At 39.4% G+C, this 24,302-nt stretch overlaps 1 long non-coding RNA gene across 16 annotated transcripts in view; it reads right to left on the reverse strand.

Annotated features, from left to right (window-relative positions):
* The window catches only part of LOC113614253 (uncharacterized), a 61,979-nt gene that overhangs the window by 32,530 nt on the left and 5,147 nt on the right, over nucleotides 1-24,302 (reverse strand). For 13 of the 16 annotated variants that reach the window (XR_003430546.1, XR_003430543.1, XR_003430536.1 and 10 more), the window contains exons 2-4: nucleotides 19,035-19,175; nucleotides 18,446-18,601; nucleotides 17,907-18,009 (exon numbers count right to left, since the gene is read on the reverse strand). This is a non-coding gene — a long non-coding RNA (uncharacterized LOC113614253). Of the gene's footprint in view, nucleotides 1-17,889; nucleotides 18,010-18,445; nucleotides 18,602-19,027; nucleotides 19,176-24,302 lie in introns of all 16 variants that reach the window. The other 3 variants (XR_003430549.1, XR_003430547.1, XR_003430539.1) reach the window with 3 other exon arrangements.

Here is a 24,302-nt window from a genome sequence, read left to right on the forward strand (position 1 = left end):
GCATAAACTATGAGTAAGCAGAAGTGTAGAGAAGGATATAAAAGGTCAAAAGAAAGAGCAAAACAATCAGAGGTAAGGTAATGATAGAGCAGAAATGCAGAACAGGGGAAATCCCTGGTGGTCCAGTGGTCAGGACTCCACGCTTTCACTGCCAAAGGCCTGGGTTTGATCCCTAGTTGGGGAACTAAGATCCCACAAGCCACCAAAAAAAAGAAAAAGAGCAGAACATGGCCCATAAATAGAAACAAACCCATAAAGGGTTTCTCCTGATGCCTCCATTTCCTGGTGGCCTTCTAGTTACCATGCCAGAGAGGCACAGCCACTCACCTGTTCCTTTGGTGGGTTTCCAGTAAAATTCTTACCTCCCTTACTGCTCACGATCCCTTATAACCTTGCAAATTATCATCCCCTCATTGGATCTATCATTTGCGCTCCTCATAACAAAAAACTTTACAAAACTAGAGATTAAAATATAAAAATGTATAATATAAATTTGGTCTTTGTCCTCTGTTGGAAGCACAGATCTCTAAAATGCGTGAGTGATGGAGTGTTCTTTTGTTATTTACAAGAAGTCCATTTTGAGCACACCTGAGTTTATGCTAACGAGGTGACTCAAGATGGGCTTAGTTGCCAGAAAGACCAAGCATATTAGTAGAAGATTGGAACTTTCAGCCCTATCCTCTAGACTTTCAGAGAGGAGGGGCTGGATACTGAACTTAACCAACTGACCAATGATAAGACCCCAATAAAACTCTAGAAACCCAGAGCTCAAGGAGCTTCCTGGTTGGTGAACACTTTGATGTGCCAGGAAGGTGACATATCCTGAGTCCAAGGGGTGAGGGAATGGAAGCTCCTTATCCAGGGTCCTCCCAGACTTTGTCCTATGTATCTTTTTCATTTGGCTGCTCCTGAGTTGTATCCTTTATAATAAAACTGTAATTGTAAGTATAGCACTTTCAGGGAGTTCTAGAAATTATTCTAGCAAATTAACAAACCCAAGATGGTCACAGGAATCCCTGAATTTAGCTGATTGGTCAGTATAGGTTGCCCTAAGATTTACTAAAGGGAAGGCAGTCTTCAGGAAGATGTTGCCCTTAACTTGTGGGATCTGGTATTAACTTGGGGTAGTTAGCATCAGAAATGAATTGAAGCCAGGTGGTGTCAGAGACCTGGTGTCATAGCAGTATCAATCTCTCACTGTCAACCTACCAACTTTTTATTTTTTCCAACATAGTATATTTTCATTAAGAAAAAAAATCAAACCAAAACACCCCATAAGAAATAATAATTACTTATGTAAACCTGTCTCAAAAGATAACCAATGTGAACATTTTGGTGTCTTAATAGACTTCCATATTTTTACTTTTGATGCAGGAAAATACATCAAAGGGGTTACAGCAATTTCTTCAGTTTCTGATAAGGGAGAAAAATAGTATTACCTGAATCGAATTATGCCCAGATAGCACAATCAATCTGCTTTTAAATCTTCTCAAATGGAGAGGCCTGTTACTTTAAACTAACTTTCAGTTTTTTAATTAAATTCATGTGAAACCATAGAACAAAACTTTAATATTTCCTTGGACTTCTTTCTTAAAGAATGGTTCCTTGAAGGTGAATTTCCTAATTAACGTGTGGGGAAGGAAAGACACCCAAAATTTTAAATTAACACACTTCTCTCAGTTAACTATTTCCAACAGTGTAAGGAGGAAAAAAGGAAAAAATAGCCAGTATATCAAAGATTTTGTTAAAAATACTTTACAAGTTAAGCTTAAGTCACTCTTTGACATAACCTAAAAGGCTTCCCAAAATTTTTTTACATGCCCCAAACAGAATGGAAATCATATATTTGAACTCACTCTTATCGCCTTAAGCAGTACCTGAATGTGATCAATCATAGAATGCTATAATTTTGATCTATTCTTATACATTCAACCCACGTACACAGGAAAGAGTTAACATAGCAGGCCTAAGACTACTATCCTCAGAAAGACCTGCTTGCAAGGTTGGCCCTTGGCTGGCATCAGGAAACTTTACTGGTAAACAGTTCCCTGCACTGATAGAAAACTTTCCCTAACTGATAAGGGTGGCTCACTGTGCCTAAATTGCTTATATAAATAATGTGGATCACGTTGAATACCTACTTTCCTTCTGGAAGTCTGATGTCTTGGTATGTGCTAAGCAGAAAGTGCCTATGTGACCAGCCCACAATAAAAACCTTGGTTGCTGAGTCTCTTAACAGGTTTCCCTGGCAGAAACATTGCACACGTGCTGCTGTATTTTTATTGCAAGGGGATGCTCTGTGTGACTGCTCATGGGAAGGAGAAAGCAGATGGAAAGCTGCACAGGGACTCCTCCAGACTCCACGTGTGTCTTTTTCTTTATGCTAACTTTAGAAAGGCTATGTATCCTTACTATGTTAGCCCTGAGTAAAACTATATGCTGAGTCCTGTGATCCAGTGATACCCCCACATATCATCCATTTTTGATATTAAGTAGGCAAATCATATAGGCCACCCTTGTTTTCCTTGAAGTTTCAAAATGCATTTTTACAACCACAATTAAATATAATATATATTTACATTATAACGATTAGATGTTTTGGTTATAATTATCCTTACTGTCACATTTTTTAAATCACTGGATTAGAACTGTCAATAAATGAGGTTACAACTATCATAAAACATACAACTTAGGAACTACTTCTGACTTAGAACAAAATGTTAGGCTGGTTTTTAAGCAGAACAATGCATTTTCTGAACTAGGCAAGGTTTTTTTTTTTTTTCTTGAGAGGGCACTTTACTCCCCACAAAAAGAAAAAAAAGTACATTTGTTTCCCAAACTTGTTCCCAGCAAGACATTTTTCTTCTTAGTGATGCAGAAGTTCTTTTTAGATATTAAGCTGTTACTCTGAGTTAAAATATTTTATATCCTACCTTTAGTTAACGACATTTTTATCAAGTTCCAGGCTACTAAAAGCAGGCACGCACACTTTTCAATTACAAATACTTCATGCAATTCTCCCTAGTTGGATGTATTCAAGGAGTGTAAAAATCCTTTGGTGGCCCATTGTAGCCAACTTCCAACAACTGTGCCTCAGGAACAAGACAAAACATATACATGCTGCTATCTCTGAACTGACTAAAGTAATTCTCTAGGTAAATTAGAAAATGAGGGAGTTTCTCCTAACAAACTGTAACCACTGATTTTTATCATATTCTCTAATACTTCTTCAAATGCATACTTATGCTCATGCCTGCTGCCAGGAACATGTCGACACTATCAGTCTTTTGTCAGGCTCTTTTCCATGGAAACAAACCAGGCCTAAGGGCCCTGAGAGAATTCACTGCAGCTTCTGTGACTAAAAATTATGGTTGGTAAGGAAATGATGAGTCAACTGTGCAAAGATAAATTACAAGGGCATTCATCATAGCTGACATATAATGAGAGGTAAATAATCTTCAACATGCCAATTTAACTTACTACAAGAAACATACCCATCTATGTAACCAGAATACTCGTTTCCACATGAGGAGCATATGCTTTTCTTGTAGCCAAATTGTAATCATGAAATTGCTTAATCAGCACAGAATCTGAACAGGTGGCATAATTAGATAAAATAAATGCTCAATGACAAAGACAGCCCAACACTGAAGTCTATACACCATTAACAGTGGTTTTAGATGAATGATGGGATTATAGCTTATCTTGCCTGCACTCTTTATATCCTTGTATTATTTGAATTGCTTATTATAAGTACCTCTTTATAACCAGGAAAAACAGCACTTCCATTTTGAAATAAGCTAGGAAAAATAAAGTTATTAGAATTAATAGAAAATTGTGGCTACATATGGCATAAAATACCTAAGGAGTAACATAAGAAATACTGGGGAGATCTACATGATGAAAATTTTGATTATTAGGACATAAAAAGACTTGACTAAATGTCTCTAGAAGAGGAGAAGAAATGTTTCAAGCACGTTAATTCTGACCAAATGAATTTATAAATCAAATGCTACCACGATAAATATCCCTAAATGAATTTTTTTAGATGAAGTAGAATTTTACAAAGTAATTTTTTTTTAATTTTCTAATTAATTTATTTTTTTTTTTGGCTGCATTGGGTCTTCGTTGCTGCGTGCGGGCTTTCTCTAGTTGCGCCGAGCAGGGGCTGCTCTTCGTTGCGGTGCGCGGGCTTCTCATTGCGGTGGCTTCTCTTGCTGTGGCACATGGGCTCTAGGCGCACGGCTTCAGTAGTTGTAACACACGGACTCAGTAGTTGGGGCTCGCGGGCTCTAGAGCGCAGGCTCAGTAGTTGTGGCGCACGAGCTTAGCTGCTCCGCAGTACGTGGGATCTTCCTGGACTAGGCCTTGAACCTGTGTCCCCTGCATTGGCAGGCGGATTCTTAACCACTGCGCCACCAGGGAAGTCCCCAAAGTAATTCTTATATTCAAGTTAATGATGAATTGGAGAACAGTAGCTAAGAAGATACTGAGAAAGAATAAACAAGAAAGTTTACTATGAACAAGGAAGGAACAGACCAGGGGTCAGCAAACTACAGCCAATGGGTCAAATCTGGCTGCAGACGGATCTTGCATTCACTGTCTCTGGTTGATTCCCTGAGTGAATAGTTGCAACAGAGACTCTGTGGCCTACAAGCCTCATATATTTGCTATCTGGAATTTTACAGAAAATGTTTGCCAACCCTTGCAATAGACACTTTAATTTTGCTGTCATGCCATAGGCTCTTCTCTAAGGGAGCTCATTAAGACCAAGAGAAGGCAAATTTACGAGGTAATACAATCCATGAATATCACAAGTAAGCAGAAACTGGCAGGTAGAGAAATAAAGGTTGGGGAAGCCAGTTAATAGCAAAAGAGGACTTCCCTGGCAGTCCAGTGGTTAAGACTCTGCACTTCCACTGCAGGGGGCATGGGTTCGATCCCTCGTCAGGGAACTAAGATCCCACATACAGTGCAACCAAAAAAATTTTTAAAAATTAAAAGCAAAAGAAGCATGAAGGAACTTTAAAAACTGATGCCTGTGGCGATTAAATCACAATATCTCACCCTGGTTTATTTTTAAAGTTCCTCAGTTGATTCTAATGTACAGCTCTGATAGAGAGCCACTGAGCTAGAAGGAACAGCAAACGCACAGTGGCTGAGTGATGTCAGTGGTGTAGCACAAGAGTAATGAACCAAAAATACCTGCTGTTAAGGTGCCCAGAGCTGCTCGAATCCAGTTCCCATACTCAATATTGTTTCTATATTTAGATTCCCATTATAGCCCCATTTTCCACATTGTTCAACATATTTATATAAAATAAACTCCTATTAATGAGGCAGGCTGAGTGATTCTTCATTTCTTGAGACCAAAAGAGCCAATTTTGTATAGAAATTTGTATCAGAAATACAGTTGCATGAAAACAGACCCCCAGGAGAAATATAAAACATTTGGAATTGTTAGGGTATGACTGTAGGGTAGAAAATCATACACAATCCCCTCCAGATACCAGGATGCGAAGTTTTTTTTACAAGTCCAGGTTATGTTGTGGCAAAGCCACTAATTACACAATTGCCTTTGTGACTGATACATACAGCCACTTAAGGTGAAGCACTGAGGCTACTGGTAGTGGTTGTATTATAGCAACAACAAAAAAATAAGCAGAGCAGGGTTTGGCAGTTATTTCTCTTCTGACAATGATGTGCAAATTCCAACATAACCATGAGGTGCTGACCCTGGAAAGCATGATTTTATCTCTCTTATAGCTAGACAGGGTGCTCAGTTACCATTCCAACAGGCACGGAATAACATGGATCAGACCACAGGTTCCCAAGCTTGCGACCACTGGACTAAATGTGTCCAGTGTTCAGGTTCCTACAAATGTACGCCCGCATCCTTCTAAAGATCACCACCCTATCTATTGTCACAGCTGTAGCACAGCCCTTAATGACCAGCTTTTGTTTCACATTATCTAGTACTACATCCTCTCCAATGAGCACGATTGTCGGGACCAATCCATATATTGCCAGCATGTCTAAGCATGAAAAAGCACTGCACAAGTAAAGATAAACTAAGCCAATTAGATTTTCACTCTTTGGAATTTGAGTAGAAACAATGAAAACTAGGTAATTACCAGTAAAAGCTGAAGCTGAAAGCCTCATTGAAGTAGTGGCAAAGCCAGTCATGAGGAAGAAAAAAAAAGTAGAGAGGAAGAGAATAGCTGAACAAATAACTGATTTAATTCAAGTCAACAGCACAATGGAAAAGGTCTACAAACTCCATGTGCTTAAGCTCTTAGAGCCACCACAGATTTAATTCCATACCACACTGTTCTTAAGATTCCTATGAAATCCTACCTTCCTTACTGTGTGTATCTTACTATGTGTATCTATTTGATAAATGTCTATTTCTTGAGCTAATCCTGCGTCTTATTTCTTGAAACCAGAAATCTTATGTAATTTAGAAAATAATGTAGAGTTGGGCTACATAAACAGAACTTCGGCAGGAAGTAAAATATTTAGACCTGGTTATGACTTGGTGGTGGGGCAGAGAACAGACACACACCCCACCACAACCCAGGCTAGAAGGTTAAGGGCCTACAGGAACTGCGGCCAAGTTATTGTCACAGGATCACACATCCAATGAAGGTAACTTGTGGTAGAATCACAAGAGAGAAAACTGAAGTGGCCAAGAAGATCAGACAGGTGGATGCTTCTAAAATTGGCAGGGAAATATCTAAAGTGGCCTCGTGACATCAGACTATAGCATCTGGACGTGAACTTAGTTACTCTCCAACATTTCTGCTTAAGTAAGAGCTGGAAAAGTATAAACAGAAGCATCTTTAGAAATGAGAAAATGAGATGCGGGGCACAGGTGATTAGTGGTCAAGATGTAGAAATGCAATACAAACACACCTGAATCAAGTGGTGGCTACACTCACAGTCTCATCTAAGGTAAACTGTTCCACTCATAGTTCTGGAGATGAGGCAGTCTGAGAGAGCAATGAATTTTAGAATATGACCTGTCCTGTCACCCAAAGCTGAATGTACCAGGTGTGGGACACACTACCTAAGTGCTGTGTCATTGCACGACTCAGAAACTGACTACCCAAGCAGGGGGTGAGCTAAGCCATTTAAATTCTTGCATTGAGGAATAAAGTTTGTGAAATACAAAAAGAGTGAGGCCCATAGCAGAGGGAGCTGAATATTAAATGACAGCGCTGGGAAACATGAGATACAGCCAAGGACACTGGAGCAATAAGCAAGGTTTAGTGATGAATAACTGAAAATTTATGAGGAAGCAGAATATAAACAAAACTAGGAAGTAAACTAAATCTTGAGTAGATAATGAGGAAGGCAAAAAAGCAGAGAAAAGGAGGAATGAAGACGTGATATATGGCATAAGGTCAGTTAATAATACTATAGTGAATACTGAAAATTTGCTAAGAGAATAGATTGCAGGTACTCTCATCACAAAAAAATAGGTAACTAGGTGAGAAGAAAGTTAATTAGTTTGACGGTTGACTATAGTAATCATTTCACTATGTATATCAAATCATCAAGTTGTATACCTTAAATATATAGAATTTTTATTTTAAAAAAAAGATTTTAAAGGTAGCATACTAGATGAATGATACAAACCCCTGTTGCTTGCATCTATCTTGGAACCGTTTCCAATCCTCAAACCATTTTCCTCAGAGAGGAAACTGAATTTCATTTTCTTTATTTTTTAATTGTCTTATTCAAATACTGGATTTTCTTTATTTTGACTCTTATGAAACCTTTGTCTACCTTAGAGGCTGGCCATGCATAGCCATGGGTGGTCCAAATTGCCTGGCTGACCCAAGAGAGGTCCGTTTCTTGAAAATAAAAGAACCTACAATACCAGAAATTGCTAACAGAATTCCAGGCATAACTGAAGCTCACCAAGAATGTGAGTTTGCTCGATTTGGTTAGGGTGTCACAGTAGGGGATAAGGAAGTGAGAATCCCCCCACATATTAGAATAGAATGATAATAGCCACTAGGAGGCCATGACAGAGCTGTTAATTAGGCATTTAAAGCCATCAAAGATGATGCTGTGAGGGATCCGGCAACTGTTGCAATAGAGTAACTTTCCAAGTTTTTCTTTAATGGCCAGGTAGTAAATATTTTAGGTTTTGCAGGCCATATGGTCTGTGTCACAACTACTTTGCCACTGTAGCATAAAAGCAGCCATAGACAATACATAAATGAATGTGTGGCTGTGTTCCAATAAAACTGAAATCTGATTTTTGTATAATTTTCACAGGTTATAACATTATTCTCCTTTTGATTTTTTTGAACCATTAAAAAATGTAAACACCATTCTCCACTCATAGGCTGTGTGTGTGTGTATATATATATATATATATATATATAAAAAGCGGTGGGCCACGTTTGCCCCGTGGGCCATAGCTTGATATATAGAAATGGAAGGTTTTATCAAAGATGGTCATCAAGTATTTTTTAACTTGATTATATTTGAGATACTCAAGGATATTCTGATGACTGTGTAAACTTTGTTTAATGGGTTACTCCTGTTCTTTTTTTTAAACCGTCTTAACCATTTTTAAGTGCACAGTTCAGTAGCATTAATCATATTCATATTGCTGAGCAACAAATCTCCAGAAATTTTTCATCTTGCAAAATTCAAACTCTATACCCAGTAAACAACAACTCCTCATTCTCCCCCTCCCCTCAAGCCCCTGGCAATCACCAGATTTTTAAGAAACACTGTGTGAGCCAAAGGAGACCTGTATACAGGAGGGATTTAGCCCACAGGATGCCAGCTTACTCACACTATTTCACTAGGTGCCTTATAAAGTTGCTTAATCCACAGTAAGAAACAATTACATTAGAACAAAGATATACATACATACAAACATATAGCTGGAACAAAAATTTCACAAAGTACTTACCCTTTGCCAGATGGAGGCTAGTATTTTCTCATTTTTAAATAGTCTATCTTCATCTGTTCTTTCCTAATCTATTCGAATCTATACCATTCCATTCAAAACTGCGACCTAGCTTTAAACACTACCCAAGGAAAACTGCCAACCGCAGGCCAAGCTGAACGGGTAGTACTACACACTCATGTTTCATACCACATGGGAAAAAGGTAACACTACAAACAAGTCAAAAATATAAAGAAGCAGAAGCTATGGGGTTATAAGAGCATTTATAAACACACTGCGTTTGGGACTTCCCTGGTGGTCCAGTGGGTAAGACTCTGTGCTCCCAATGCAGGGGGCCCGGGTTCAATCCCTGGTTGGGGAACTAGATCCCACATGCATGCCGCAACTAAGAAGCCCACATGCTGCAACGAAGATCCCGCGTGCCGCAACTAACACCCAGGGCAGCCAAAATAAATAAATAAATAAATATTTAAAAAAATAAAATAAACACACTGTGTTGGCCTGCAGCAGTTAAACAAATTTAAGCTAACAGCTCAAACTCAGGCTCCTTGCAGAGAGCTGGAAATCCTGTCAATGTTGGGCAGCATTTTTACTGGGCAACAATCAACAGGAGCCAAGGAGTAATAGCCTTCTCCTTTGGATGAAAGGTTCATGTTCCACTGGACCACAAACCTAAACACTCCCTCTTAGAAGCATCAACTGCTCTTTACCATTGCATTTGAAATCTTTATTTTATTTTAAGAGAATTCTCTTTTCCAATGTCTGTATCAAAAGTAGAGCAACAAAAGAAAAGCCAAAAAAACAAAACAAAACAAAAACAAAGCAGTGTTTCAAGAAATAAAGAAAATAAATATCAGAACCATCTTACACATTTACCCCATCTGGACCCTGCATGCATCTGCAATTGCAACCCCTGAAATAAAGGATGGAGAAGCCAGTTGTTAATGGATGCACTGGAAGCTAGAAGAAACGAAGCAAAGTAAAAGAAACAGAGACTAAGTATAATAATCATATTAACTGCAGAACACAAAAGTAAAGACCCACAAACATATTTCCAAATAAAGTCGCATTCTCAGGTACCAGGGGTTAGGATTTTATCTTTTGGGAGACACCCAGGGTGGCTTCTACGATGTCGTCGTAGTGAATGACTAAGTGGAGTCTGGTGAGAGCGGAGAGCTGTTGACGATTTTTCAAGTGAGAGGGAAACACGAGAAAAAAAAGACTGAACCCTGTTTGTTCTAGGATTTAAGAGATATTCAGAGTAAGGAATAGTATTCTTAGGCATAAGGAAACATCCATCAATTACAGTATGAGAGCTATTATATGTGTTCATAGAATTCCATATCTACCCAGAAGTATTGTAGATTGTAGATTTTTTATCAACTTGCACAAAATCTTAAAAAAAAAAACGACCCACAAACTGCTGCTGTTGGTATATAAATATCTAACTAAACTGGGATAAGTCAGGCCTAGTACATTTGTATTCTCAGGAATTAGAATTGGGCTATCAAAAGTAGTAATCGGGGCTTCCCTGGTGGCGCAGTGGTTGAGAATCTGCCTGCTAACGCAGGGGACACGGGTTCGAGCCCTGGTCTGGGAGGATCCCACATGCCGCGGAGCAACTAGGCCCGTGAGCCACAACTACTGAGCCTGCGCGTCTGGAGCCTGTGCTCTGCAGCAAGAGAGGCCGCGACAGTGAGAGGCCCGTGCACCGCGATGAAGAGTGGCCCCCGCTGGCCACAACTAGAGAAAGCCCTCACACAGAAATGAAGACGCAACACAGCAAAAATAAATAACTAAATAAACTCCTACCCCCAACATCTTCTTTAAAAAAAAAAAAAAAAAAAAAAAAGTAGTAATCATAGTTAGCAAAGGGAACTGAAGCTGAAAGGATAGACAGCAAGCCAACACAATGCAGAGAGGTGAGGCCACGAGGGCCACAAACAAGCAAAACTTATGATAAAGGTGAAGCCCTCAGAACACTGTCAGTCAACTATACTCCAATTTAAAAAATAAATAAAGTATACAATTCAGTGGGGGGAAAAAAGGTGAAGCCCTAAGTAAGCAGAACCTATGAATAAGCTAAAAATATGAGGCAGAGAAAAAAACTAAAACAAAGTGAATAGGTAAGCCAATAGGCAATGGGAGAAATAAGACACAAAACTTAAGAAGACAGAGTAACTCAGTTACATAAATGGCACAATCGTAACATGAAGATCCACAAACTCCTGCTGCTGAGTTTCCCAAAGCTTCTTTGGACCCAGATCCCATCCCTAATGGGCATAACTATATTAAGGTCCCCCTATAATTGGCATTTCATGTGATCCCAGTCACCATTATTTCCCCACAAGTCACCAGCCAATAACCTGTCATTAGCTCACTGGTGAATTTGTTTCTAGCAATCAGAAGTACCTAACCAATAGTAAGAAGCAGAATAGCCCCTCAAGAGGAATGCAATTTAGGGAATTGGCTATGATCTTCCAGAAAATCCCTTGTTTTAAAGATGCTGTGCAAACCAGCTTGTGACATAGAATTTACATTTTATACCCACTTTAGAAGGTGAGACTTTGAGAGACTTGCTAGATGCTGCAAATAAGCAGTGTTAGGCAGCTAAACCAAAGAGAATAAAGTAGACATGTCATAGTGTCACCCATGCCCAAAATTCTTCTAAAGGAAACTGTACTGCAAACAAGTCTAGCTAAGAAAGCATTCTTGTGACCAAGAATCCCTCCTCTGAATCCATGGCTATTCAGATCAAGGGGAAGTAAGGATCAGATCCAAGGACAGATATCCACAAGCCGGTCAACAGCCTATGACTTGCTGTGACATGAAAGCTGTCCGCAAACAAGGATGAGGTAAGAAAATTAGATTCAACTTACAACTGAGGAAAAAGAGGGACAAAACCTCTGCAGCTGAAATGAATGGATATGCAATGAAAGAACATACCACAGCCTATGTAAGAATCATGAAGGATTTAAGTAATATCAACTGTAAGCACAGAAATCAGAAGCTAAAAATAAGCAAAAACTCCATTAGCAATAGAATAAAGAACAGAGGATAAGGAAATCAAACAGCAGCAGGACTCAAGGATATAGAGAAAGTAGGGTCGTGTAGTCATTTGTGAAACTGTCGCTTCCAAAGATGGTTAGGTATGGCATCTTTCGGATGTCCCATGACTGGGATGCCTTCTAGTTTTAGAGCAATTAAATGACTCTGGATATACCTATGATAGATGAGTTGTGTTAGTCTAAAGTACTTCGGGATTATAAAAAGGGAAAGAAAAACATTTCCACATAGCAATCAATAGGGGGAAATGTCCTAGACCTGCCAAATAACAACTGCTACCTCTACAGTCTCAGGAAACTTAACCCACAGGCAATCAGAGTCTCAATTTAATGACAACTGGGCAGCATGGAGAACAAGAGTGGAAACAGATAGTTTGCAGAGAGAAAGATGAGGTAGAATGGAGGCCACGCCTACAGAGGCTGCACAAGCTCAAGTTATGAATGAGAAAAAAACATAAAAACATAAGTATTCAGTAGCTAGGAGGTAGAGGAAGACAGAGTATGAGGAAACCAGTTGGAAGTAGAAGCAAGATGACATGCAGAAAACCAGAGAAATAAAGTGAATCACATTAATAATGCCACGGTGGAGTCAAGTTCTGTAAACTTCTTAAACTGATCCAAATGAGCCCATTTCTTGCAATAAAATTTGGATTGCAAGGAATAGACCCTGAAAAGGAATGTAATAAATATGGAATTGGTTATATTGAAGCAGCAAGGTAGACAGCCAAGCAAATCACTTTTACATCCCAGAACATAATACTAATGACATACAAAGCACCCAGTCTGGCTACCACCTGTGCTCTCAGAAACTTAGAATTGTGAAATATGTACAGAAACAGGTAATCAGTAGCAGAGATTGGAGGTGAAAAAGTGCTCTAAGAGGTTATGAGGGGAGATGAGAGGCATGAACATGAGGAAGTCCACCATGACTAAGTACAAACTATGAGAGCAAAAGTTATAAAGCAAAATATCACAGAGCAGATGTTGGCAAACCACAGCCCACAGGCCAAATCCAGCACCATCTTTTTTTTTTAAATAAATATGGTTTTGTTGGAACACAGACACATTTGTCTGTTTATGTACTGCCTCTGGCTGCTTTCATGCCACAGTGGCAAAAACCATATGGTCCACAAAGCCTAAAATATTTACTATCAGGCCCTTTACAGAAAAAGTTGCCAAACCATCAGAGGACAGAATAGGCCAGTGGAAGCAAAACTGAGAAGCCACACAAAAGAAACAGGGGCAGACAGAATATTTAAGTCATGTTATAAAAGCAGAAAACTGGAGAAAAAATTCTAAAACTCCTTCTGCTGAGATCCCCACTAGTACCCTATCACCCCCTGAACCCTGAATGTGCTGGACATTCAGAAAAATTAGTTATATACCACACACAAAGGGAGGATCCCCAACAGAAAAAGATTTATATTTAAAAGTAAATAAATAAAGCATGAACTATATGAAACTATAAAGTGAAGATGAACTATATTTATCTTCACTGTGAAATGCAAGGGAAGAATAAACCATAAAGAAAAAAGATATTTGAGCTACATAAAAATGAACTTCTGGGCTTCCCTGGTGGCGCAGTAGTTGAGAGTCCGCCTGCCGAGGCAGGGGACGCGGGTTCGTGCCCCGGTCTGGCAAGATCCCACATGCCGCGGACCAGCTGGGCCCGTGAGCCATGGCCGCTGAGCCTGCACATCCAGAGCCTGTGCTCCGCAACGGGAGAGGCCACAGCAGTGAGAGGCCCACGTACCGCAAAAAAAAAAAAAAAAAAAAAAAAATGAACTTCTATGTCAAATTGAGGGAAACATCTGTGACATATATGGTAGATCAAAAATCAGTGTGAAAAAGAAACTTAAAAATAAGACCCAAGAAAGATTTTTAACTGTTCCATCTCATTAGGAATCAAATAAATTAAAACATCAAGGGAGACCACTTTTCACCTTTGCAACTGGCAGATTTTTTAAAACCACAATATAGTATATTACTGAGGATATGAAAAAACAGGCATTCTCATACACTAGATGGAATTGTACATTTAATCCAACCTTAGGAAACAAACATGGAGATGTGCAAAAACTTATTTACAGGGATGTTCACATTAAGCATTATTTACACAAACTTAGAAGGGCAGCAATTGAACGAGGGCCCAAATATCAGATACAAATTATTTTTTATATTATAATGCCAATTAAAACAGATGTTTAATTTTTTATTATTAAAAATTTTTTTTTATTAAACATGTTTCAGATGGCATGGGACAGTTTGAGATCTGCTGAATTTAAAAGCTCAGGCAACAAGGTTTCATTAATGACCCTAACGTCAACAACTGACAAAGACTATCACTCCAACCAAAAACTCACTTTTGAACACAGAAACAAGGTAGTAAAAAAATAAAATAGAAAATAAAATTTAAAAATAGCGAATTTAGCAGACCTAATTCAATACTCTTGAAAACTAGGAAATTTTCTTCTGGAAATACAAGGTAGGTTCATTATAAGGAAAGCTATTAAATATAACAAATACAACAAAAAGGGTAAATAAAAAGATTTACTTCCATGTTCAACACTTACTAGACTGAGATCCCTGTTACTTTGTTCAGATCACATTTTGAGACATCAATGGAAGGATTAATTCCTCCTAATCCTGAAAGCCATTTAGGGTTTGATATAGCAAATTACCAAAACCACAGCCCCCTACGATGACTGCTAGGAGAGTGATTACATCCAAAGTAACCTCTGTATCAGATTCACTTTTGGACCTACATAGGGTAGAAGACATGCTGGTGAAGAGGATAAACACTAGAGCTGATAAGGTAAGAATAAGAACAAATAACAGACATAAAGACAAAGTCACTTCTAAGCCATCCAAAGAAAAGACCTGTGGCAAGGAAGAAGATCCTCTAAGGGATGATAATAACGTGGCCCATGAGGATTCTATCACTCTACCAAGAACTCAGGCCAATATCTAGGTGACTATTAAGTCATGCACATAATACACAGATCATGAGACACTTTCCAGTGCTAATTCAAGTAGAGCTGTGTTACTGTCATTGTATTACAAGTATTTTGAATAAAGATCACCCTGAATATTTTCTTTAACGTATCACCTCAAGTCTTATTTTAAAGTCTTCGTGTATATACAGTATAGAACAAGGATAGCATGCTATGGCCCATGGGCTGAATCCGGGCTGTCACCTGTTTTTGTAAATGAAGTTTTATTGGATCACAGTCCTGCCCACTTGTTTCCGTACTGTCTATGGCTGCTTTCATGCTACAGGGAGGGGAAAGATGTATGAAAAATTAGGATAAACTCATAATTAGGAAACATGAGTAGTACTTCATTGATACTTGAGAATGGCTAAAATTTAAGTCATCCCTGAAAAGAAAAAAGAAAAAAGAAGGGAACCATATAGGATAAACGAATAGCTACAGTGAGGCATATAAAACATAGTTCTTTCTGTATACATAGCAAATTTGTGAATGTGCTTTCTTGGTGAGCTTAATTTGAGTGGGAAGAAATTCAGAGGCAAACTGACTACTATAAGATTCCATACTTTCTAGGATCAGCTGTAAATCTAAGCCCCACAGAAAAGAAAATGGGTTGGGAGGGGAACATCTGTAGTCATAGTACATTTAACCTATGCCAGTGGTTTGCAAACTTTCTGTGAAGGGCCAGATGGTAATGCTTCAGTCTCTGTGGATCATATGGTCTCCGTTGCAACTACTCAACTCTACTGTAGTGTGTAAAGCAGCCATGGACAATAGTGAATGAGCATGACTGTATTCCAACAAAACTTTATTTACAAAAACGGGCAGCTGGCATGTGGGCCATAGCTTACCAAGCCCTATAGTTTATGTTAACTATCTGGACACTGTCACCTTACCAGCAATAAAATTTATGAAAGTATTAATTGTTAGGTATTCTTGTTGTTTTCCACTTGATATGAACAGAAAATAATTTTATCAGCATTGTCTGCTAAGGGAAGGCAATGTTTATGTGGAATTCGCGCTTGGACATGCTGATCTACACAGCAGGCTGCTCCAACCCCTGATACACCTACACCTGAGTTAACATTCTGCAAGCGATGGGATTTTCAGTTGTAACTCTGACTTTTGTGATTCCTTTTTGTTTGTGTAAAAGGAAGTATAACCTCATAGAAACTATACAACATAAACATCATGCTGGAGGGTGGGGGTAATAATAAAAGGTGAGAAGACAATGAGAAATAGTGAATGGTGGTGTGGGAAAGAAATAAATGCTAATCCATCCAAAGTGGTCATCTCTAAAAGTTAGAGGGGCCTACACAACCCTCGCACCATCTCTCTTGTGCATCTGTATCTCCCTTCAAGAATGAACCACTCACATGTGCCCCTATATCCCAGAAGACGACAGTGATGAAGAGCCCACAAGGAGTCAGGAAGTCCCAACAACTAAGAACGTGCTCAAAACATTCTAGTGCTTCAAGTAAGGTAGCTGAGATATTTGGAGTGTGACTCACACAGCTCCACCACTGGCTCCCTGTGTTACATGAGTGACAACACTTCTCTGATCCTCAGTTTTATTATCTGTAAAGGAGGAACAAATCCTACTTCCCAGAGGTAATGTTAATTTGAAATGAGATAGCAAATAGGTGTAAAGCACTCACCTAGAACATAAAAGCCACTTATAACTAATAAGCACTATTATTAATATTATATGACTTTAGGAAGGAAATTTTCAAATGTTGTATGTGGGTGCTAGATGACTAGCCTAAAGAGAAAAGAAAAAGAAAAAACAACAGACCTGCTGTCACAAAAGGAAAGGAGGATGGATAACAAGGCTAGGGAAGTCCTAGGGCAAGAAATGGCATTCAGACAGCAAAAGCCAAATTTATACATCCCACTTTGGCCCAGATAGAGAAAGTGACAGAAGACTTTTTTAACTGCATGCTAACATTCATATCCTTATACATGAACAATGTCATTTTAAAATAAGTTCTGGTGAAGGATACAGAATGCAGGGACTCTCTTTGTATCAACGACTATTCCAGACTTCTCTGTAGGGAAAAGACCATGTTTCTATCATTCAGGTTCCCAGTGCAGGCTAATCTACCTAATTCTGCCAGCAGGAATTATCCAAACACACCAGAAACTATACCAAGAACATTATGTTATGAAGGCACCATCTCAAGACCATCCATCCTTATGAGAAAAGGTGACTTTTATTGCTTCCATAAAAAATGGCAGATACCAAGGAATGATATGGCCCTCAGGTATTAACTCTGGATGGAGGAGCTACTAGCTTAAGATAGGGGTGGCTTCTGCAGAGATCTCCCAAGAATGGCCATTTTATAGATGCTGTCCAGTTTAATTATGAACCATTTCATTATTCCTTAAAGCCTATTAGGGGGCTGATCCCTGAGGAGCCAAAAATGAATGCTGGTCCAATTGGTTTAAATGGAGTGCACAAGAAGACGCTGCTCCTCTGAAATTACTAATCCAAAGTGCCATATACTTGGTGGCTGCTGAAACAACAAGCTTCTGCTAATGAGCTGGCTTTTGACAAGATGTATGTAGCTCCATAGTCTGATAAAGAAAAACCCTCAACAAGTCTGGTTTGAAAGATTAGACTCTCCCCTAAGGGGAGTGTAATCAGTGTCATGTTGACATTATTTATGACATGCAGCTTATGCCACCGAGTTTACTTGGGAACCATTTCAGTTCTCGTGACCCTCTGCAGGGGTGTTCTCAGACTGGGTAAGCATATAATCCACCCCAATTGTTTTGAGAAGGATATATCACAGAATAAACTGCAGGCTTCAAAAGTACTGGCCCCTGGAAATGACATTTCTAAGAGCCTCCCTGACAGGAGCCAAGGCAATGTCAGTCTTTCCTCCCCCCCACTTACCTTAATCACTGTGTTACCTTAATCACTGAGAAGACCCCCTCTTCTGCTGCACATGCACTCACATGGAAAATCTGGTAGACTCTCTAAAACACTTTTCAAAGATATCCTTCAAAATTCAGCCTAGTGAGGGGTTACAAAAAGGAAAAAGATTGCTTTCATTATCTATGACCCTCCCATACTCAGCTTGCCAGCCTCCACTGCACTGATAGACAGTGGAATGTATGAAAAGGGAAAATGAGAAGGGGGGAGAAAAACACACAGTATTGCTTAGTCCAACCCATCCATTTTTTAATGCCATTTTCACACCAAAATGGAGAAACTTCTGATATAACATTTATGATACATATTTACTTATTTATTGGTTATTTATTCTTTTGTCTAGTCTCATAGGAATGAAAGTCCATGATGGCAGGACTTTGTTAATATCTAGAACATTCTCTGGCACTTAGTAAGCACCTAATAACTGTCTGTTGAAGGAAGGGGGGAAGTGCCACGTCACAACCATCTCTTCTCTGCCACCAACTGGGGAACCCCACCGAAACCACCACCAACTTACCAAGACTTCCTAACGGCTTCACAAGGACATCCAGGGCAATGATGCTTCATTCTGGCTTGCTGGTGAACCCACTGGGCAGGAAGCCTCAGGATAAGTGACAGGTAAGTCTTAGTGTTGCTCTTGACTCAATGACAAGGTTTCAGGCTGCCCAGGAATCTGCATTTTTAACAAGCATCCCAGGTGATTTTATGCATAATAAAAAAAATCACACCATGGACATTTCCTTCATCAGAGGAGCACAATCTCAGAGGCTATTATAAAAATCTTTCACAGTATGGAATAAAAATGTTTCTGTCTCACATGGCCTCCTTGGACTTAGATGGAATCTAGAGGAAGCACTGGGTGGAAGACACAGTATTGGGCTTGGATTCAAATCCATTTTCTATACCAACTAGCTATGATCTTGGGCAAGATATCATCTGCAGAAATGGGAGAATGGGAAAAGAAGAGGTTAGGCTCAGTACTCTCTAGTGTACTCTGAATATTTTAAGACCTTTTTTCATATCATAATGGGAAAGGTCTAGTAAGACTACCTTTCCTGGCCCTTCCCACTAACTGGGCAAGCCCACCAGAGCCACTGACCACTTACTAAGACTTCACAATGGTTTGATAACCATGTGCAGGATGCTGATTTGAGTCTCTTCCAATTCTCTAGTAACCTCACTGGGCCAGGCAGGGCTCAATATACCTCTTCACCAGTGGCATGGTTTCTGATCGAGTTTGGTGTCACCTGTAGGATAGGGAGAAGGAAGAAGAAACAAATGTAAGAACAGTTAAGGTATGAGATCTAGCTTTAATTTTACTTTACCATAGTCAAGTCATCCAGTCCACACCATGGACCTCAGATTACACTCTTGCTAAGCACTATTATTAGCATCACAATTATCTGGCAAAGACTGTTGCAATGCAAACAATTATTATTTAATAAGGATTCTTGCCTCCATTTTAAATGAGATAACTTGGGTACAGAGGCACCAAGTAACTATACCAAAGTGTTAGAACTCAGATCTGAACTAATGCTGATCTTCCTAGCTACCTACCCTCTTTAGACCTCAATCAATATCCTATCTTTGAATGGAGGTAAACTTGGTATCTTAGGGGCCCTTCTATGCCTGGCAATTATGACCCTTTATTCCATACTCCTGACTAAAAGGCCCCCCTAAAAGTGAACTAAATCTCCATCTACTCATCATATGGCATTTAGTTCACACTGATGAGGAAAGGTAACAAAACCCTGGGCTCTGGACCAAGGCCTGTCATTTACAATCTCAACTCCCACCAGGACTCACTTTTCCCATACCTGAAAAGTAATAGAACATATCTTGTCCCTTATCAGCTGTGTGGGTTACCAAAAGGATCACAAGGAGCTAGGTAGGCCCGTGGCTAGTCCCCTACCTCCAAAACTCAACCATGAGGAATGGGGCTCTGAGACCTAAGACCCACACAGGACAAGCCAAAGACCCCCAAAGGGTCCTTTCTTCCCCAAGGAAGCAGCCTTCTGCCTCTAAGTTTCCCAGTCCCTAGCTGTTTAGCATGAAAAGCAACCCAGAAATCTAGCAATTCAGTGACGGCCCAAAGCCCAGGCTATTAATTATTATCATTAGATGCTGGCAGCACCAACTAGTGCAACTAGGTTTCCTGTTATTGCAGTGAGATGCAGGCAACCCTCAAACCCCAGGAAAACCCAAGGAGCAGTTTATCAGGGCTCATTTTTAACTGTTTCACCCACAGTGAAATATAATAGTGTCTTATAATCTACTAGTGATCATGAGACCCAGGAGAAAGCTCTCCCACCATAGGTGGGGAAGATTCATAATGCCAAGTGGTATGTGTTGGGGGCGGTGGGGGGAGGTGAGGAGGCAGCCTTGATGGGTTTGAGCCTTCTCTTTATTGGATAAAGTAAAGCAGCCGTTACTAGAGCAAGATCTGCACACCCATAAGCAGCTGCTGCCACCAGCAATTATTTAGCTTATGAAAGCCCAGAGGGACATGGGTAGGAAAGGAATGTGTACAGGGTCTAATTGGGAAATAAACAGTAAGTGTAAAGCCTGATGCGTGAAATGCCTGCACTAAGGAGCCAAGAACAGTTAGTAGTTAAGCTAGTGCCTTTCTCTAAAGACAGAGATCTTATTTCCACCATGCCCTACTCCCACCCGGCCCAGCTCTTTTCCAAACTAAACTGCTCCAGTTTCCAGCCCCCTCAACCAACCCATTTATTCCACTTCTGTTCAGGTCAGCATATTTCAAAATGGAAACCGTTTCAATGTTTGTCTTAACTTTCAAAGTCATAAACACACGCTGTGAAAAAAAAATTCCAGAAATACATTAAGAATACACAGAAAGTAAAAATCACAAAATCCCAGAAAGTTTAACACTTGGGGTATATGCTTCCAATTACTTTCATGTACGTGTACAAACATGAATTTTTATTTAACAAAAATTAGATGAAACCATAGCCTTTCAATTAATATACTGGGTACATCGTTCCAAGCCATATACTCATCTACAAGACTTTTCATTTTTAATGCCTAAGTTGTATTATTACATGAATACACCAAAATTTATTTATTCAAATTCCTATTTAGGGATAAGTAAGTTTTTCTATTTTTTTTACTGCTATGAACATTGTGAACATTCCCATACCTAAATCTTTTAAAATACCCTTAGAACATTTAAAAAAATATTTAGAATTTATTTAGAATATTTTAGGGGTATATCCCTAGAAATGAAATTGCTGGGTCAAAGGGCAAGCAATATTTATTCTGCCCACTAATATATATTGCCAAATTGCTCCTACAAAGGATTACACTAAAATTGGACATATCCCACCAACACTAGTATAACATTTTTTAATCTTTGCCCATGTGATAGGTGTTAAATGTAATATTGCATTTTTTATGAATATAGACATTTTTTACTAGGAGATGAGTAAGATATGGCCTCTGCCCTTGAACTTAAATGAAGGGAGATAGACACAAACAGGTAACATGTACCATTATCATATTCATGATAAAGATAAATAAGATTTCAGTTCATGGTGCTTCCTTTGACTCTGTGGCTATTGCTAACAGAAAAGGTCCAAGAGAATATTAGACAGTAGTCCAAATTAAAAATCCATTTACTAAAATTCCAAGGAGTTGTGTTAATGCTGACTATCACATCAGTGGCACTTCGATATCACTTTGTTGTTTCTCCTTCATCAATTCTTAAAGGAAAGAAAAAGCAGAAGCAGCTCAGAAAACCAGCTGCCCCCCACCCCCTAAAGCCAGTGAAGTGAATGAGGTGCAGGGCAGTATATTATTGGAAGGATTTACTGACACTGGATCTGGACTTCCATTTTTCCTTCGCCTATTATTTCCAGTAAACAACAGTGAGCTGCAGCCATTTTCTTTCAGAAACAAAATGTCTTCTCTCCCTAGGACTCTTATTCCCAGGAAGATCTGCTTGTACGTAGTTAGGCTGCAGTTTCCATACCATCTTGGAAATACAGATAAGAATCAAAAGAGATTATTTTTCTGTACCATAATGGGTCAGATACAGATGAAATCAAAATGAATGACAACACAAGTACTTTAAAAACCCACCCAACAAAGATGGACGAATATGCAATAAAGCAGATACAGCAAAATGTTAATTGTACCATCTAGGGGGTGAGTATATGGGTTTTCACTGTACAATTCTTTCAATTTTTCTGTATGAAAATTTTCATAATGAAGTCCTGGGAAAAATCCAGCAAGCAGCTTGAAAATAACACTGTAAGGCCTTTCCCTCCATTTTACTCCTAGAATGAGACTATCTGATATTCTCTCCATTTTGCTTTTTTAGATCTACATTTCTTGCATCAGACTTGGAGCTCTCCAACTTTTTCACGAAGTGAAATGAATGACAATATACTCACAGACAGGTTACCAAGACAACGTGCGGTGGGTTAGAGAGGGTTGAGGGAAGGGCCCTAAGCTCTTGGAAGGGCAGGCTCACTACCTGTATAAGTCTGAATAAGTGAATGTTTCAGAAATCCCATTTCTCAGTTTAAAAATTAGCATTCAGACCCTCTAAACATTTGCCTCAGCCTACTTTTCTGCTTTATCTCATATTAATTCCTTATTTCCCATATCTTCATTGCAAAGAGCTGTGTAGGAAGGAGGGGGGCAAGGCATAAGGTACCAAAGCATGAAATGTCCATATGCTTCAAGTTAGGATATAACAAAAGGAATTTTAATTTCTAGGGTTGAAGCTCGAAACTTGATGCTGAAAGACACCGTATAACTGACTGACTGCAGGACCCTGGGGGAGGCCTTATAATCAGTCTCCTAGTTTGAAGTGTGTCCTGGCTGGCCCATCTGTAAAACAGGAAAAAGACTCGTCATAAGTAATAATGAATGAAGTAAATAAATGAGTTTCTGAGATGCTAAAAGTTATCTCCGGTGAATGGAGAGGGGAATGAAACCATGACTGTTGAGTGATACTCCAAAAAGGGTAGGCAATCTTTTTCTAGGGCCAGACTTTGTGGGTCACCATGTCTCTGATGTGGCTACTCAACTCTGCTGTTGTAGGTCAAAGAGGCCACAGACAACACATCAACAAATGAGCATGGCTGTTTTCCAACAGAACTTTATTTGCAAAACCAGGCAGCCCATGGGCTGTATTTGCCCACCCCTGATCTAGAATGTGGAGCCCACATGGGAATACCATTTGGAGGATGACCTGAGGAGGAGTGAAAAGGGGATGAGTCTACAAATAGAAACCATTTAGCAAACACTAGACAGTGAGGATGAAGCTCCTGATCTGGCAGCTTTCACCCAGGTTCCACCAAGGAAGAGACTGTCAGCAGTAGCAATAGTAGCAACATCTGTAAATACCAAGGACTGAAATGCAAACACAAAAATAGCATTATCTCATGAGAAACTCTTGAGAAGATATATACATAACTAGAAAGAAACAGCAAGTTTCTGACCACACGCATTTTGAAGAAAACAGTTGACAGTCCAGAGCCTGTGGAGATCACGTTAGCAGGCACACAATAAATGTTTGTTGATGAGTCATTCATTTATTCATCCAATAAACATTTACTGAGGCCTACTAATGTGCCAGGCTGGGCTCTGGAGATGAAGACACTGTCCCTGCCCTCAAGGAGCTCACAGTCTAACTGATAACATAGGAAGGGAGACAGGCATATACACAGACAATTACAATACAACCTGATAAGTGCTGTAACACTTATCAGGTTGTATTATAATGGCCGATGTAAAATTTCTTTCCAGGGGGTGCTGCTCCAGGCTGCTGCTGGCTGTAACATCAAGAGAGGGGAGGAACAAATTGTAGAAACCAAAGGTTAAATGCTTTCAGGCTATTTCTAATATCCAGGCTCTCCCTAACTCCTGATCATAAATGGATTTGGGCACTAGACACTGGCATGACGTAAAATGGGACTCCCATCCTTAAGATAGGCACAGACCTCCAGTAAAGGACATTCCCAATCACTTCCTCTACAACACAAGCTCTGTTGTTGTTGCTTTGTTTCATTTTGTTTTGTTTCATTTTGCTTATTATACATCTGTCAACCTCCCGACCACACGCATAAGCCTAGTTTAACATCTGCAACTAGCAAAATGCTGAAACATGGGAGCTTACAACTAACTGAATTAACCCAGCATAACTGGATAACAAAAAGCAAGTAACAGCTCACTTGACACCTCTAAATCCAATAATCCCCCTTTCACTGACAAAATAAAATTAGAATGTTACTAAATATAAAAGAGATAGTATATAGCTCATGGAGTGGGAATAATAATTTAGAAAGGCTTAACTAATAAATATAATTAAACAGATTCTTTGAACCACAAATAACAGACTCAGT

The sequence above is a fragment of the Aethalodelphis obliquidens genome, unplaced genomic scaffold (assembly GCF_003676395.1).
Source record: "Aethalodelphis obliquidens isolate GAN/ISIS:26980383/991018 unplaced genomic scaffold, ASM367639v1 scaffold92, whole genome shotgun sequence".
Taxonomy (NCBI): Eukaryota; Metazoa; Chordata; class Mammalia; order Artiodactyla; family Delphinidae; genus Aethalodelphis; species Aethalodelphis obliquidens.